This window comes from Oryctolagus cuniculus, chromosome 8 (assembly GCF_051225735.1).
Source record: "Oryctolagus cuniculus isolate XC-2025 breed Fujian yellow rabbit chromosome 8, ASM5122573v1, whole genome shotgun sequence".
NCBI lineage: Eukaryota > Metazoa > Chordata > Mammalia > Lagomorpha > Leporidae > Oryctolagus > Oryctolagus cuniculus.
The window spans coordinates 19,300,604-19,316,091 of record NC_142874.1 but is presented as its reverse complement, the minus strand read 5'-3'; positions in this window follow the sequence as shown (position 1 = coordinate 19,316,091).

Genomic DNA, 15,488 nt, shown 5'->3' with positions numbered 1-15,488 from the left:
CTAAGAAAACCCTAAATAAGGCAAGAGGGGGATGAGTGCTTCTTTTGAGAAATCGCCTAACAGTAAGAGGAAATTTAAGCTGTGCCTTTTTTTTTTTTTGTAACTGTTTTGGGAATATGCCATTTTAGAATAACATGTACTTTAGAGAAAATTCCCGCAAATGAAGAAATACGAAGTATTATTTGCAGAGGTTTCTGTCGTGTTTCTTATATTTAACTTCTGAGTGACCTTCATTCAATTGTCTTTCTCTGTCAAATGCACGTTGAAAATATGATTCCCAGCTTAGATTTGTGAAAATTAGCATTAAGAAAAGTCAGAGTAACAGGTTTCAAGTGACAGGTATTCCCTGGAAAAAGGCAGAATCCTGGTGTTCTAAGACATCATGGGCTCCATGCATTCTCACATTTCTTTGCACATTTAAACAAAGCCTGTTACTCCATTTCTTTAAAAACATAGTCAAAAATAAATTGGTTTTTACCCCTATCATGCTGAGTATTTCATATATCACCCGCATCTTAAATTGTCAACAAACAACAGAGCTCACTAACAGTTGAGGAAGGCAAGAAAGGAGATCAGCAGGCATTAACACAGGATGGGCTGTGCCTTCCTGGGAAGCATGAAATGATGGTAGAAAACTTTGTATACCTTGGTAAGTGGCTCACCCTTCACAATGAAAATAGTGGTGAAGAACTGAAAGAAAAAAAAAAACAAACAGGGTTTGAGACAATTATGTTTGCATTTACCATGAGTCATTCTTTTGCTCCTGGTGAAAGGCACTGATGGAGGTCAACCTGGCGACAGAGAGGTCAGTTGGAAAATAGTCACAGTGATCAACGCAACAGCGTAATGATGGCAGGGCACAGTGGACAAGAAGCCGAGTCAAAACCGGAAAAGGCAAATCTCTGATCTAAAATGATTCATCTGCAGGCCAGGTTTTTGGCATAGTAACTAAGACACTGCTTGGGACATCTGCATTCCGTATCAGACTGAGAACCTGGGTTCTAGTCCTGGCTTTGTTCCCAGTTCCAGCTTCCAGATACTGCACACTCCGAGACACAGCAGATGATGGCTCAGTTCTCAGGCCCCTGCCACCCACGTGAGCGACCCAGGTGGAGTTCTAGTTTTCTGGCTTTGGCCTGGCCCATCCCTGGCTGTTGTGGACATTTGGGTAGTGGAATAGGACATGGAAGATTCTCTCTCTCTCTTTCTCTCTCCTTTGCGCTCTCTGTGCGTGTGTGTGTCTAGCTTCCAAATAAATGGGAATAACTAAATAAAAAGGTGACTTTTCTCTTTTCCTTGCTCATTTATCATTTTTCCTCTTTCTGATTCACCAACATGTTTACCTCCCTTTGCATCATAAATCCATTTGTCTTTCATCCCGATGGTTTTCAAAGAAATAATTGAAATTTAGCTTGAATGTTACTTCTCTTACAGATAGCTACAAAAACATTGGTTTTGTTCCCATCCCTCAAAACCAAAATGCACTGAGACTGCAGTCTTCTGGCTAATCACTGTTAGTTCCAAATCATTACTCTTGCTCCCTTTATGAAAATCCTTCTAATTTTGAAGCTCCTGCCTCATTTCATGCTTTTTCCCTCCTCATTTTTCACTGTTCACAGCAGCATTTGTCCAAGTATGGACATCAAAGTACGGGTGGTTTCTGGCATCCTAACAAGCGATCCACAAGTTCAAGGCCAAGATGCTGCTACTTTTAAAGCTGGTGAGACAACTAAATTGTGTTGAAAATGGCTGGATTATTCACAGTTTGATTCTTTCAACAATTGATGTGCTTTTTTTAGAGAAAGAAATAGATAGCATGGCATTAGGGATTTAAAAGCCATATGTGAACAGCAACAAACACAGAGATGGACTTTGAAGATCATAACGTAAGCACTCACAGATGAAGGTCCGTTTTTTCGCTCTCTGCCAGGTGGGAACATTTTGCTGTCTGCAAGAGACTAAATGGTTGTACCCTCCTAAAATTCATGTGCTGAAATCCTTTCCCTCAGTGTGGTGGACACCAAGGCTCTTATCAGGAAAACAGCTTTCATTCTTGCTGGCAGGCCGAGAGGAGAGTTTTGTCTCCAAATTCTGGGCCCTGAACAAAGCAGGGTGTTGCCTTATATACACTGCCATAGACAACTTTAAGTTTTCTGATACATGCTCAGTTACACAACTTTCAATTGGGCATCTTAGGGCTGCAGCAGTACTTACACACCTTCGCACACAGTCACACCTGCAGGCACCCGAACCACTGTGGCTCACCTACCTGCATCACTTCAGTTGACCTAGTTGCAACTGCAGTGTTTCTCGGAAAGCTCCCTCCACCCCACTGTTTCCTAGGAAGCCCCTGCTTGAAACCTCCAACATTTTTTTTTTTGAAGATTACATATTTATTTGAAAGGTAGAGAGAGAAAGTCTTCCATATGCTAGTTCACTCCCCAAATGGCTGCAATGGTCATAGCTGGGCCGATGGGAAGCCAGGAGCCAGGAACTTCTTCCAGGTCTCCTATGTGGGTGCTGGGCCCCCAAGAGTTGGGCCATCTTCCATTGCTTTCTCAGGCAATAACAGGGAGCTGCATTGGAAATGGAGCAGCCAGGACTCGAACCAGTGCCCGTATGGGATGCCGGCACTGCATGAGGTAGCTTTACCAGCTATTCCACAGCGTTGGCCCCAACATTTTTTTTTTTTTTGAGTTAGCCATTGTTTTTTCTTCCTCAAGGGGAGGGGTTACAGCTACAGTGGAATTAGGAGGTGGAGCTTCCAGGAGGTAATCATTTGGTCAGGGTGGAGCCTTCAGGGATGAGATTATGATCCCAGAGATTTCTCTCACCTTCTTTCTGCTATGTAAGCACACCAAGAGAAATTGGCGGCTTTCAAGCTGGACAAAGAACTCTTCCTGCAACCCAACCACACTGGTATCCTGATCTCAGAATCCTCACCTGCAGGACTGTGAGAAATAAGCATTTCTTGTTATCAGCCGCTCTGTCTATGGCAATCCTTTGTAGTAGCTGCTGGGACCAGCATTGTGGTCTCTGTCATGCCATGGATGTTGAGTGACTTGCAGATGTAGATTTTCCATAGTTTCTCAGTCTATATAAAACATAAGAGGTGGGCTCTGGAACAGCAGATTAAGCCACCGCTTGGGGTGTTCACATCACGTGTCGGAGTGCCAGTGAGCCTTGGCTACTAAGCACTTTTGAACTAGCTTCCTGTTAATGCACCTGGGAAGGAGCAGGTGATCCAAGGACTTGGGTCCCTGCACCTGCTTGAGAGACCCAAAGGGGGTTCCTGGCTCCTGGCTTCAGCCTTGTACAGACCTGGCTGTTGTGGGCATTTGGGGAGTGATCCATTGGATGGAAAAACTCTCTCTCTCTCTCTCTCTCTCTCTCTCTCTCTCCCTGTAACTCTGTCTTCCAAATAAATAAATAACGATTAAAAAAAAACACATGAATATCCGGCATAAGTTGACTGAAATGTAGGGAGAGAAAAGGCATGAAATAATGCAAACATAGCATATTTAATAACAAGAATTATTAGCAAATATAACACAGGAGATTGGCATATGAGAATTCATCTAGTAAGACATAAAGAGAAATTCAACAAATGCGGAAGCAGTGAGTATGAAGAACAGCGCCCCCTGCCCATCTCTGGTGGCGCAGGAGAAGGGAAAGCCCACTATTCCTGGGACTGAGGTCTCGAACTTGCTTGGGAGAGAGCAGCCACGGCTCCCTGATGGCAGAGAGATGCCTGCAGCGCCTGTCAGTGGAAATTCCCTGAATTCTGTCCCCTGAAAACCCTCCTCACTGGAAGGTGTTTCACTGCGGGTAGGCTGGGGGCCGCTGGGTGCTTCAGGCCATGGTGCAGCCTTCTGCATTCAACTGTCCCAATCTCTCCATCAGCAGCTTCACCCAAGTTCAAACACAAGTAAAGTCGTGTTACAGCAGATACTCCTTTAAGTCTATTTAAAAAAAAAAAAACTATCTTCATAATAAAGTTGATACTCAAAACATTCATGCTTGTGATTATTCTGGTTTTTTTTTTTTCACTGCAAACTTACTCTTCAAGGGTGAGACTGACACATGCATTGAGAAGGATATACAAGATGTATGCTCTGAAGGCACCAGACACCCCTGTTTCCTGATTTGCTCATTTGCTAGCAGAAGCCACGCCTTACTGAGTACCACGGACTGGGCAGCCGGAAGAGCAGAACTTCACCTCCTACAGTGCTCGGAAATGGGAGACTGAAATCAAGTTCCGTTCCATCAGAGGACGAGGTGAGAGCCTATTGCAGGCCTCTCTCCCGACAGTTCCTCCGTTTGTGGCAGCATCATTCCAACGTTAACCAAGTCTCCTCCCCTTGCGTGTCTACCACAAAAGCTTCCCTATTTTACAAGAGCACCAGTTTCATTGGGTTAGTACCCATCCTGATAATCTCCTGTTGAACTGATCGCCTCTGGCAGTGCCCTATGTCTGCATACTCCCATACGCTAAGGTGCCAGGGGTTACTCCTTCAATATTCACATTTCCGGGAGAAACAATCCGACATAATCACTTGTTGCACTTTTGCAGAACTACCGTACCAAGGAGTTTCGTTTCCATTGTTTTCACTTTGTTATTCTCACGGGGAATAGCATTGAGTCTCTGGATGTTAACAACACATGAAAAGAATATGCTGTGAGCTTTGTTTTATATTTATATTTGTTTATTTGAGAGAAAAAGAGAGGGGTAGGGGCTGTGGCATAGTGGGCTAAGCCTCTGCCTGAGGCACCAGTATCCCACACGGCTTCTAGTTCGAGTCCCGGCTGCTCCTTTTACGATCCGGCCCTCTGCTATGGCCTAGGAAGCAGTACAAGATGGCATAATGCTTTGGCCCCTGCCCCCACATGGGAAATCCGGAAGAAGCTCCTGCCTCCTGGCTTAGGATCAGCGCAGCTCCAGCTGTTGTGGCCATTTAGGGAGTGAACCAGAGGGTGTAAGACCTCTGTCTCTCTGTACCTCTACCTCTCAAATAAATAAATAAAATCTTAAAAACGAAGAAAAGAAAGAAAACAAGAGAGAGCGAGATCTTTCACTTTCTGGTTCACTTGTCAAATGCCCCTGGTGGCCCGGGTTAAAATCAGGAGCCTGGCACTGAATCCAGGCTCTCATGTGTGTGGGTGGAGGGATACAAGTGCTGAGTCATCCCCAGCTGCCTCCCAGGGTGCACATTAGATGAAGAACCAATACTGGAACCGAGTCACTCCTGTAAGAGAGGTGGACATTCTAAGCAATGTCGTCATTATCGTTACTGCCACTCCAAACTCCCACCGTAATAGATTCATTTTAGTGACCAAGTTTCAGAAGTACCATGGTGGCAGAAATACTGATTGGTTTTTTCAGAAATTTGGATGTGAATATGACCCTAAACCACATCCCTTTTCAAACAGGTTGAATCCCAACTGTTTTACGTTATTGTTTAAAGAAATACTAATTGTGCTTTGTGAGTTTTTATGGACAAACAATAAGGAAAATATTTTCTCAATCTTATTTAATTTAAAAAATTGATCTTATGTGTGTGAAATAATATGAATGTATGTCATATATAAGAATGTATATATAACATATGTATTATGTTGCTTGTTTTACTTAAAGTCAATGATAGGCATTGCTCCTGGCTTTGTACATAATCAAAAATCATTATTTTAGTTTTCATAAAGGAGTCTCTTGTTGGTGTGAACTATAGTTTTTGTCCAACTACTCTACTTTCCTTAAACATATAGATTGTTTTGTATTTGGAGCTACTAAAAGCACCACTATGATGAAGAATTTTTCCTCTCCCTATCACCGTCATCTATCATCAATCAATCAATTAATACATTTATCATCTATCTGCTTATCTATCACTGTCATTTTTGACCCGTCTACCTCTCTATCTTTGTTTGTATATCCACTCATGTTTCTTTTTATTTTTGTATCTATCGTATATATATGCATATATAAATTTATGCCTATATTTATATACTTTGGTATTGTATTATCAGTGCCAGCGCCTTAAAACGAAGACATACATGTAAAGTTGGAGGTCAAAAAGTATTAACAACAACGAAGAAAACTTTAAAAATGGAAAAGCATAATACATGAATAGGTAAGTCAAGTCCATATGTAAAGATATCAGTTCTCCCAAAATTAATCTTACAGTTTTAAGTTATATTCAATCCTAAAATGTATGCATGTGAAGCTTAACTAGGTCATTAAATTTATTTGGAAAGAAAAAGTTTCATTAAAAGTGAAGAATTTGAAAAAGCATAGACATATAAGAAATGAGATAACTTCATTTAACAAATATCAAGACTTTTATAAAACTGTTTTATTCAGTACAGGCTGTTATTTATATGAAACAGACAACTAGAGCAGAGGAACAAAAGTGTAGATCTGAAATAGAACCAAAGAAGACTGAAAACCCTTCACCACAGACAACTCCACAGAGAAGTGGTGGAATGATCGATGAATGGTTCAGTAAGTTTTGCTGGAGTGATTTGTTACATAAATGAAACAAAGATGAAATTAGATTTTTACATTACATCATGCATCACATACATTACAAAATCAGAGAGAATCTACATCTATATACAAAAATAACAACTAGTTAGGTTATAGAAAAAATAGAAGAATGTTTTCATGTCCGTATGTTATATAATATCTTACATACAGAGTGATCACCAGTTCAGTCAAATAGCTGGTCTGATGTCAAAATTTGAGAAATTCTGAACATTGAAAGTACCATAAACTGCATGGAATAAAACCGCAACCAACAACATATTTTTATATTGAATATTCAAAAATTTTGCAGATGTGTTGGGGAAAATGAGTCCAGTGGAAGGGAATTGCAAAAGCCCAGGAGGTTCTTAGGAGACACAAACTCCAAGACACAGAGGCAAAGATATGTTCCAGAACATTAGAGAAATCGACATTTTAAGGAGTCAACAGTTATCCTTGTGCACTACATTGAAGTAAATAAATACATGCAAACTCTGAAAATACCAAACAAGAGCAAGATTGTGGACCACTGGGAAGACATGCACATTGCTGAAAATTAGCATATTCACTTTATGAAACTGTTTGCTATTATCTGGAATCGAAGCCATATGTACCCCATACCTTAACAAATTAATGGCTCTCTCTGCACACAGCTATCTAGTCTAAGGGAAATCGTGCATATGTGTATAACAGTCAATGTGTAAAATATTATTTTTAACAGCACAAACCTAGAAATGGACCAAGCATTGATTCACAATACATTAGATAAAGAGTGTAAGTTACATTCCTTCTACAGAGAATGACAATAAATGAACTATGGGAACATGCATACACACACACACACATATGCACACACACACATGCACACACACGCACATGCATGCCCACTAATGTGCACGTAAATCTCAAAACTTTCCAGAGAGAAAATGCACATTTCACAACACACTTTCACTTCACTGTTTCCATTCACAAGAAATCATGTAAAATTAATGTGTTTAATCTTTCATATGTAGTAAATCAATAGATGAAAGCAAGTGAATGGTAACATAAAACCAAGACAGATACATTTTATGCTTGCAAGGTTTGGGAAAGACTATCGGGTGGCTATGAAGTTAATAGTACTGTTCTATTTTTACATTGAAGAGTAAGCATTTTAAATATTATTTAAGTTATAGCATGATTAATTACATATATATTTTATGAGAAAACTTAAAAGTATGCATATTTTAGTATCTCCTGGTGAGATTTCCAAATCACTCACCAACATGTCAGCCCAGTTTCATCTACCCGCCAAAATAACCATCTAGTGCCACAGAGTTATACATATTTATTTTGTCAGGCTCATTGTCAAAAGAATTTTTATTTTTTATCCAGAATCTTATACATTTATATAATGTACATTTTTCATTTATATGATGTACAGTTTTTACAAATTACTTTTCCCATTGTAATATTTATTTATCATTTTTAAAAACACTTTAAGAGGATTGTGTTATACCAGGCCACGATGGCGGCCTTGGATTTGCAACTCTTGCTGTGATTTGGCTTGAGAGAAGCCGACGTGGGAGGGGCAGCGTTATGGGTAAGATAGTGTCTATTTTCATTTGCCTTTAGTATTTTTGTGCAAACCTTCACTGGAATTCATATATCATCCTACAGCCTGTCAAAGAGAAGTCATACATACATCAGAGTCAGTGAGCCACCAAGCTGGGGTCAAGCTGGTCTAATACCTGTTTGTTAATAAAGGTCACTGGGACTCAGTCACGTGTGCTATCTCTGGCTGTTTTTGAACTATAATGATGTAGTTAAAATTAATTACATGCAGGGCCAGCGCTGTGGCTCAGGGGGTTAAAACCGTGGCCTGAGGTGCCAGCATCCCATATAGGTGCTGGTTCGAGTCTTGGCTGCTCCTCTTTTGTGGCCTGGGAAAGCAGTAGAAGATGGCCCAAGTCCTTGGGCCCCTGTACCCGCATGGGAGACCCAGAGGAGGTTCCTGGCTCCTGGCTTCGAATCGGCACAGCTCCAGCCATTGCAGTCATTTGGGGAGTGAGCCAGCGAATGGAAGACCTCTCTCTCTGTCTCCACCTCTCTCTGTAATTCTGTCTTTCAAATAAATAAAATAATTTTTTAAAAATTAATTATATGCAACAGAGATCATATGGCCACAAAATCTAACATATTTGCTATCTGTTTCTTTAAAGAAAATTTTTGCCCACTTGTGATCTGAATATACAAATTTGAATGAATTGCACTAGGAACACAAGTTTTACATTTAACTTTTAAAAAAGAGAATTTTCTTTGTTATTAAACTCATTTCAAACTTATTTATTCATTTATTTATTGACAGGCAGAATTAGACTGTGAGGAGAGAGACAGAGAGAAATGTCTTCCTTTTCCATTGGTTCACCCCCCCCAAATGGCCACTGCAGCCGGTGCACCGCGCTGATCCGAAACCAGCAGCCAGGTACTTCCTCCTGGTCTCCCATGGGGTGCAGGGCCCAAGCACTTGGGCCATCTTCCACTGCACTCCCGGGCCACAGCAGAGAGCTGGCCTGGAAGAAGGACAACCAGGACAGAATCTGGCGCCCCGACCGGGACTAGAACCCGGGGTGCCGGCGCCACAGGTAGAGGATTAGCCTAGTGAGCTACGGCGCCAGCCTATAATTACAAAATTTTTAAAAATGAATTTCCTTATTTGAGAGGCTAAGATCCAAAGAGAAAGAGATAGAAACACACACACACGCACACACACACACACAGAGCAGACTAAGAGAGAGGAGGGGGAGAAGCTCTCATGCATTAGTTTGCTTCCCAAACGTCTGCAATAGCCAGAGCTGAGCAGTCACAGAAGCTGGGAGCCCAGAACACAGCCCAGATCTTCCCTGAGTGCCGGGAACCAGATCACGTAAGCCATCACTACTCAGCAGGAAATGAGGCAGGAGCAGAGTCGGTTATTGAACCCGACATTCCCATGTGGAATGTAAAAAAAAAAGTAGAAAATAACTAGCAGGGTAAACTCCAGGCCAAACCGACTATGTAATTCTTTATTTTCCCTTTGTGTCGCACATTTAGACAACAATTATTACAAAGGCTTTGCAAATTTGCCACCAAAAATATCTTAGTAAACATCTGAGTAAATACATCTTTTATTATTTTTCTTAAAGCTATATGAATACTATTGAGGGTTATTTGTTTCTACTTCAAACTACATGTTAAAAAGTCGGGAGCATTCATTAAAAAAAGAAAATTCTTAGGGGGCCGGTGCTGCTGCATATCGAGTTAAACCGCCATCCGTGGCTCTCTCTCTCCCTCTTTAAGTAATTCTGCCTTTCAAATAAATAAAAAGTAGAGCTTTAAAAAAAAATAGGGGTGGCACCACGGCTCACTAGGCTAATCCTCCGCCTGCAGTGCTAGCACCCCAGGTTCTAGTCCCCGTCAGGGCGCCGGTTCTGTCCCAGTCGCTCCTCTTCCAGTCCAGATCTGTGCTGTGGCCCGGGAAGGCAGTGGAGGATGGCCCAAGTGCTTGGGCCCTGCACCCCATGGGAGACCAGGAGGAAGCACCTGGTTCCTGGCTTCGGATCGGCACAGCGCCGGCCATAGTGGCCATTTTGGGGGTGAACCAACAGGAGGAAGACCTTACTCCCTTTCTCTCTGTCTCTCTCTCTCACTGTCTAATTTTGCCTGCAAAAAAAAAAAAATAGGTAAGTTTAAGGTATAATATTTTCAAATCTTATGCAAAACATTTTCTCTACTTGAGAAAGGGAGTATTGATGATGAATTCCTAAACTGAATAGCACATTTGATGTTCAAGAATCATGAACAGGAAAATGAACAAGCTTCCTTCTTATTTTGCCTAATTTTTTTAAAAAAAGTATATAATGTCCATTTTCATACAATTGCTGACTTTACTAGCTTTTCATGTTTCAAGGTAGAGTAAAAATTTGTCCTTCAGCACTCATTTTAAAATAGGCTAAATTCTAGCTCACTGTCATAGTCTATGCTGGATAAAGAAATCACCCCAACTGGGCAATTTATAAAGAAGAGAAATTTATTAACTCACAGTCTCTGAGGCTGGGAAGCCCAAGAACCACACGCTGGTAGGCGTGGCTATCTTATACAGGTGCATCCTCTGGAGAGGTGGAACCCTGTGCCTCACATGGCAGAAGGCAGTACAGGAAAAGGGACAGCCTCTCAATTTCTATTATGATGGCACTGATCCTGTCCCAGAAGCATAATCAAAATTTTTCAATACCTGCACCTTGGTCATTAATTTTTAACATCTGAATTCTGGAGGAGATCCAGTCAAACCACTGCAGGCATTCAGTTTCTATTATTTTATTTTCTTAAATAATAACTTTAAAAGGGAGGATAGTCCTCCATTAAAATAGGGAACTAAATAAATCTGATAATAAAAATATTCTGGTGGACTCATGTCAAAAATTACTTGTTCGTTTTTTTTTCCCATTGACCTGAAGGAGTTGGAGACCATGTATTTCATGAACTCTCTATCCTATCTCAGAAAAAAAAAAGTAGAAAATAATGAATTGTGACTATTCGGTTTTTTCCAAAATGAATGCCGCTGGAATCTGTCTATACAGTTGTAAGAGACAAGATTTCCCTTTGCAGTTCTAAAGGGAACATGCAGTGCTGGCATCATTTCTGTGAGAAACCTTGCACTGTGACTACTGTCCCAGTTTGGTGCTGAAGCTTCAGTCTTGCTACTAAAGAACAATGTTGCACCTGCTCATTGAACAACTTCCAGAGAGGAAATGAACTTGATGGTAATTTTGTTCAAAGAGAGACTATTAAAAACACACACTTTCCTCTGTGAAGCAGAATTTCAGTTGTGAAAAATGTATATATTTTGATCGCCCATAGAAAAGCTGCAGTGAGGGTGGAGTCCTCTTAGTTTTGAATGCATGAAGGACTCTCATAAGCCAAGGACAGAAATCAATATTAAAACACAAGGTCATCTACACATTTGTGGAAACTACATATTATGAATAAGCCATGCATGGATTTCAAAAAACTTTCTGTATCAAAATAAACGCATCTGCTAATTCCATTTCTCCATGAAGTTTTTGAAGTCCCTTCATATGGATATTTGGTAGTGTTGTCTTGAGAAGGGTATACACAGGCAGTAATAGAGCTGTTGTTTTTACCGCTTTTCATGGTTTATATTAAAAGAACAAATCTGCGTCTCTTCCAGATAATTAAATCCATCTGGCTTTTGTCAAGTTCTTAGTTTATAATTTAGATGGAAATCACATGACCCACGTACAATCATGTTAATGCAGGTTTTCCCAGGGCCTTTTGTCTGCTCATGTGCTTTATAGATCTACACGGCATTGGTACCATCCAGGGCATCCCAGCGGTTAGTGACTAGGCATCTTCTCACTGCTGAAAGCTCTGTTTTATGCTGCCTTGGAGTAGCATTGACGCAATGCTGAGCTTCCACATTTATCTAACAACCAGAGGGAGTTTCTGAATATCTTTACAGGGCATCTCACTTCCAACTAATGTAATCCTAAAAGCATTTTATTTCTCTCAAGGTTTTCAGTCTCTGGATTGTCATTGCCACTTCTCTTACTTCATTGCCTAAGCAAGAAAGTTGGAAGTTACCCAAGAACCTCTCTCTCTCCCTCTCTCTCTCTCTCTCTCTCGGCCATCACATACAATTAACTAGCTCCTCTAGGCTAATTAGAACTCATAGAATCCCAGTACAAAATGTCTACATGGACTTTAGAAGAATACTCTACTGTGGTTTCAGTGTCTGTGTCCTCCCAACATCTGTGTGTTGAAACCCGGTCACCGGTGTGTAGTCTCAGGAGCTGAGGATTTGAGAGCTGATTGGATCATGAGGGCAGAACCCACATGAATGGGATCTGTGCCTTTATAAAACAGGCTCCGGAGCAGCCAAGCCCATCCCCTGTGCAAAGACGCAGCAAGAAAGCACTAGGAGGAGTCTGGGATCGGAAGCAGGTAAGGAGATAGCAGGTAAGGGCTCAAGTACTTGGGTGCCTGACATCTGCATATGAGACATCTGGATTCAGTCCTGGCCCCTGGTTTCAGCTTGGTTCAACCCTGGTTATTGGGGGCATTTGAGAAATGAACCAGTAAGTGGGAACTCTACCTCTCCATCCCTCTTTCTCTCTCTCCCTCCACCTCCCTGCCTTTTAAAAAATTAAAAACGATTTATCAAGCCATAATTCATTCTTTAAGAATAATATTTTCTAGATAGTAAGTCTTGCCATTTGTAAGCACTCATGAACTTAAAGGAGGTCTCTTTCCCCACCTTGTGTCTGCTGTCCTATCACCACTATCTTATCATTTTCCTTAATTTGGATGAAGTCACCCAGTTGGCTTCTACTAATGCTGATGTAATTGGGGAGGTCATTGTGAACCATTAGTGCATGAGAGTAATGGACACAGAATCCATAGAATCAGTAACTAAAGATGGGAAATTATGATAGAAGACTTTTTCTGAATTTAGAAGCTTTAACCTCTAGGAAAGTTTATACGACTACATATTTTAAATCCTTTTGTGTATATCGGCACTTATTTTTTTATACTGTTGAGTAGCAGTTCACCGTATGGATACAATACAAATTTTAATATCCATTTTCTTTGCTTTTTTTTAATTTTTATTTTCTTAATTATTTATTTATTTATTTGACAAGCAGAGTGGATAGTGAGAGAGAGAGACAGAGAGAAAGGTCTTCCTTTGCTGTTGGTTCACCCCGCAATGGCCGCTGCGGCTGGCGCGCTGAGACCAGTGCACAGCGCTGATCTGAAGCCAGGAGCCAGGTGCTTCTCCTGGTCTCCCATGGGTGCAGGGCCCAAGCACTTGGGCCATCCTCCACTGCACTCCTGGGCCACATCAGAGAGCTGGCCTGGAAGAGGAGCAACCGGGACAGAATCTGGTGCCCGGACCGGGACTAGAACCCAGGGTGCTGGCGCCGCAGGTAGAGGATTAGCCTATTGAGCCGCGGCGCCGGCCTCATTTTCTTTGTTTTATATTTGACTTGCATCGAGTTTGACACAAGTCTGGATAAAGCTGTTGTAAACATTTTTATGTCTTTTTGTGCATGTATGTTTTCATTTCTCTCAGTTAAATATCAGGAATAATCACTCTGAGTCCAAGGTGCTGCTGTGCCAAAGCACTTTAAAACATTCATGGAAAATGGAATTAAAAAGCTAAGCTTATTTGGTGCAAGCACTTTTTGAAATCCATGTATACTTGTCTCATAACACGAATTATTCATGAACTTACTGCAGACTCCTCATATGCATGGGTTTCAAACTTTTTACACCAAAATAAACTTATCTTCTAATTCCATTTCACACAAGTATATTCAAGTTTCTGAGAACAGGCCCAACAGATTCTTTCCCATAGCAATTTAGCCATTTTACACACCCAGAAGTAATATATAAAATTTCATATCGCATTGTTCACCATTAGTGAACAATGGTCAGGATACTGGATTTTTTAAAGATTTATTTATTTATTTGACAGGCAGAGTGAACAGTGAGAGAGAGAGACAGAGAGAAAGGTCTTCCTTTGCCGTTGGTTCATCCTCCAATGGCCGCCGCGGCTGATGCGCTGCGGTCGGCACACCGCGCTGATCCGATGGCAGGAGCCAGGTACTTATCCTGGTCTCCCATGGGGTGCAGGGCCCACAGACTTGGGCCATCCTCCACTGCACTCCTGGGCCACAGCAGAGAGCTGGCCTGGAAGAGGGGCAACCGGGACAGAATCCGGCCCCACGACTGGGACTAGAACCCGGTGTGCCAGCGCCGCAAGGCGGAGGATTAGCCTAGTGAGCCGTGGCGCCGGCTAAAGATCTATTTATTTATTTATCTTCAAAGTCAGAGTTACAGAGATACAGGGAGAGAGAGAAAGAGAGAGAGAGAGAGAGAGAATCTTCCATCCTCTGGTTCATTCTCCAGAAGGCCACAATGGCCAGTTCTGTGCATGGCTGAAGTCAGGAGCCAGAGCTCCATTCAGGTCTCCCATGTGAGTGCCAGTGCCATCTTCTGTGCTTTCCCCAGGCCATTGGCAGGGAGCTAGATCAGACATGGAACAGCTGGGCCCCGAACCGGCACCCAAGTGGGAAGCTGATGTTTCATGCAGTGGCTCTACCCGCTGTGCCACAGTGCCAGCCATGGGTGGTTTGAATTATCCTGGGGGCTAACGATGCTGAAGTTTATCACTGGTGTCTGTTGGCTGTGTGTAAGCCATCTATTCTTTTGAGAAGGATCTCTGCCCCTTTCCCATTTAGATTTCTTGTAATCATTTTTTGTGAATTTTTATGTATTCCAGATAAAGAAAAGTTGCCAGATAAAAAAAGCATTATAAGAAAACAAATGTTTTCTTTCATTCTGGCTGGCCTTTCATTTCTTTTAATGCTATCTGTTATACAACCAAAGTTTGTGCTTTCAGGAAAATTCAATTAGTGTTTTATCTTTCATGATTAGTTGTGTCTGTGTTATTGCTAAGATATTCTTGCGTATGAGAACACATTTGTTGTACTCTGTTATGATTTATCTAGAAATAAAGTTTCAATTTTTGCATTTATGTCTGTTATCTACTGCCAAACAATTTTGGTATCCTGTGAGATCACAGTTTTGTTATTTTTGTGCCTTCAATTATGTCTTCAGTTGTCCAAGAAACATGTGCTGGAAAACACTTTTATTTTTCTTTGCATTACCCTGGCAGCTTCTTTGAAATTCAGTTGGCCATGGTCAATATGTGTTGCTTTATTTCTTAATTCTTTTCTCTGTTCTATTGATCTGTTTGTCTACTCTCTCTTCAATGCTACACTGTCTTAATTGCTATGGATGTATGGTTAAGCCTTAGATCAGGTGGTAAAGTCTTCCATCAATCTTGTTTCTCAAGATTATATGGCTTTTCTAGAATTTTTGCATATCTTTGCCAATTGCACCAGTAGTCTCTCTCACTGGGTAA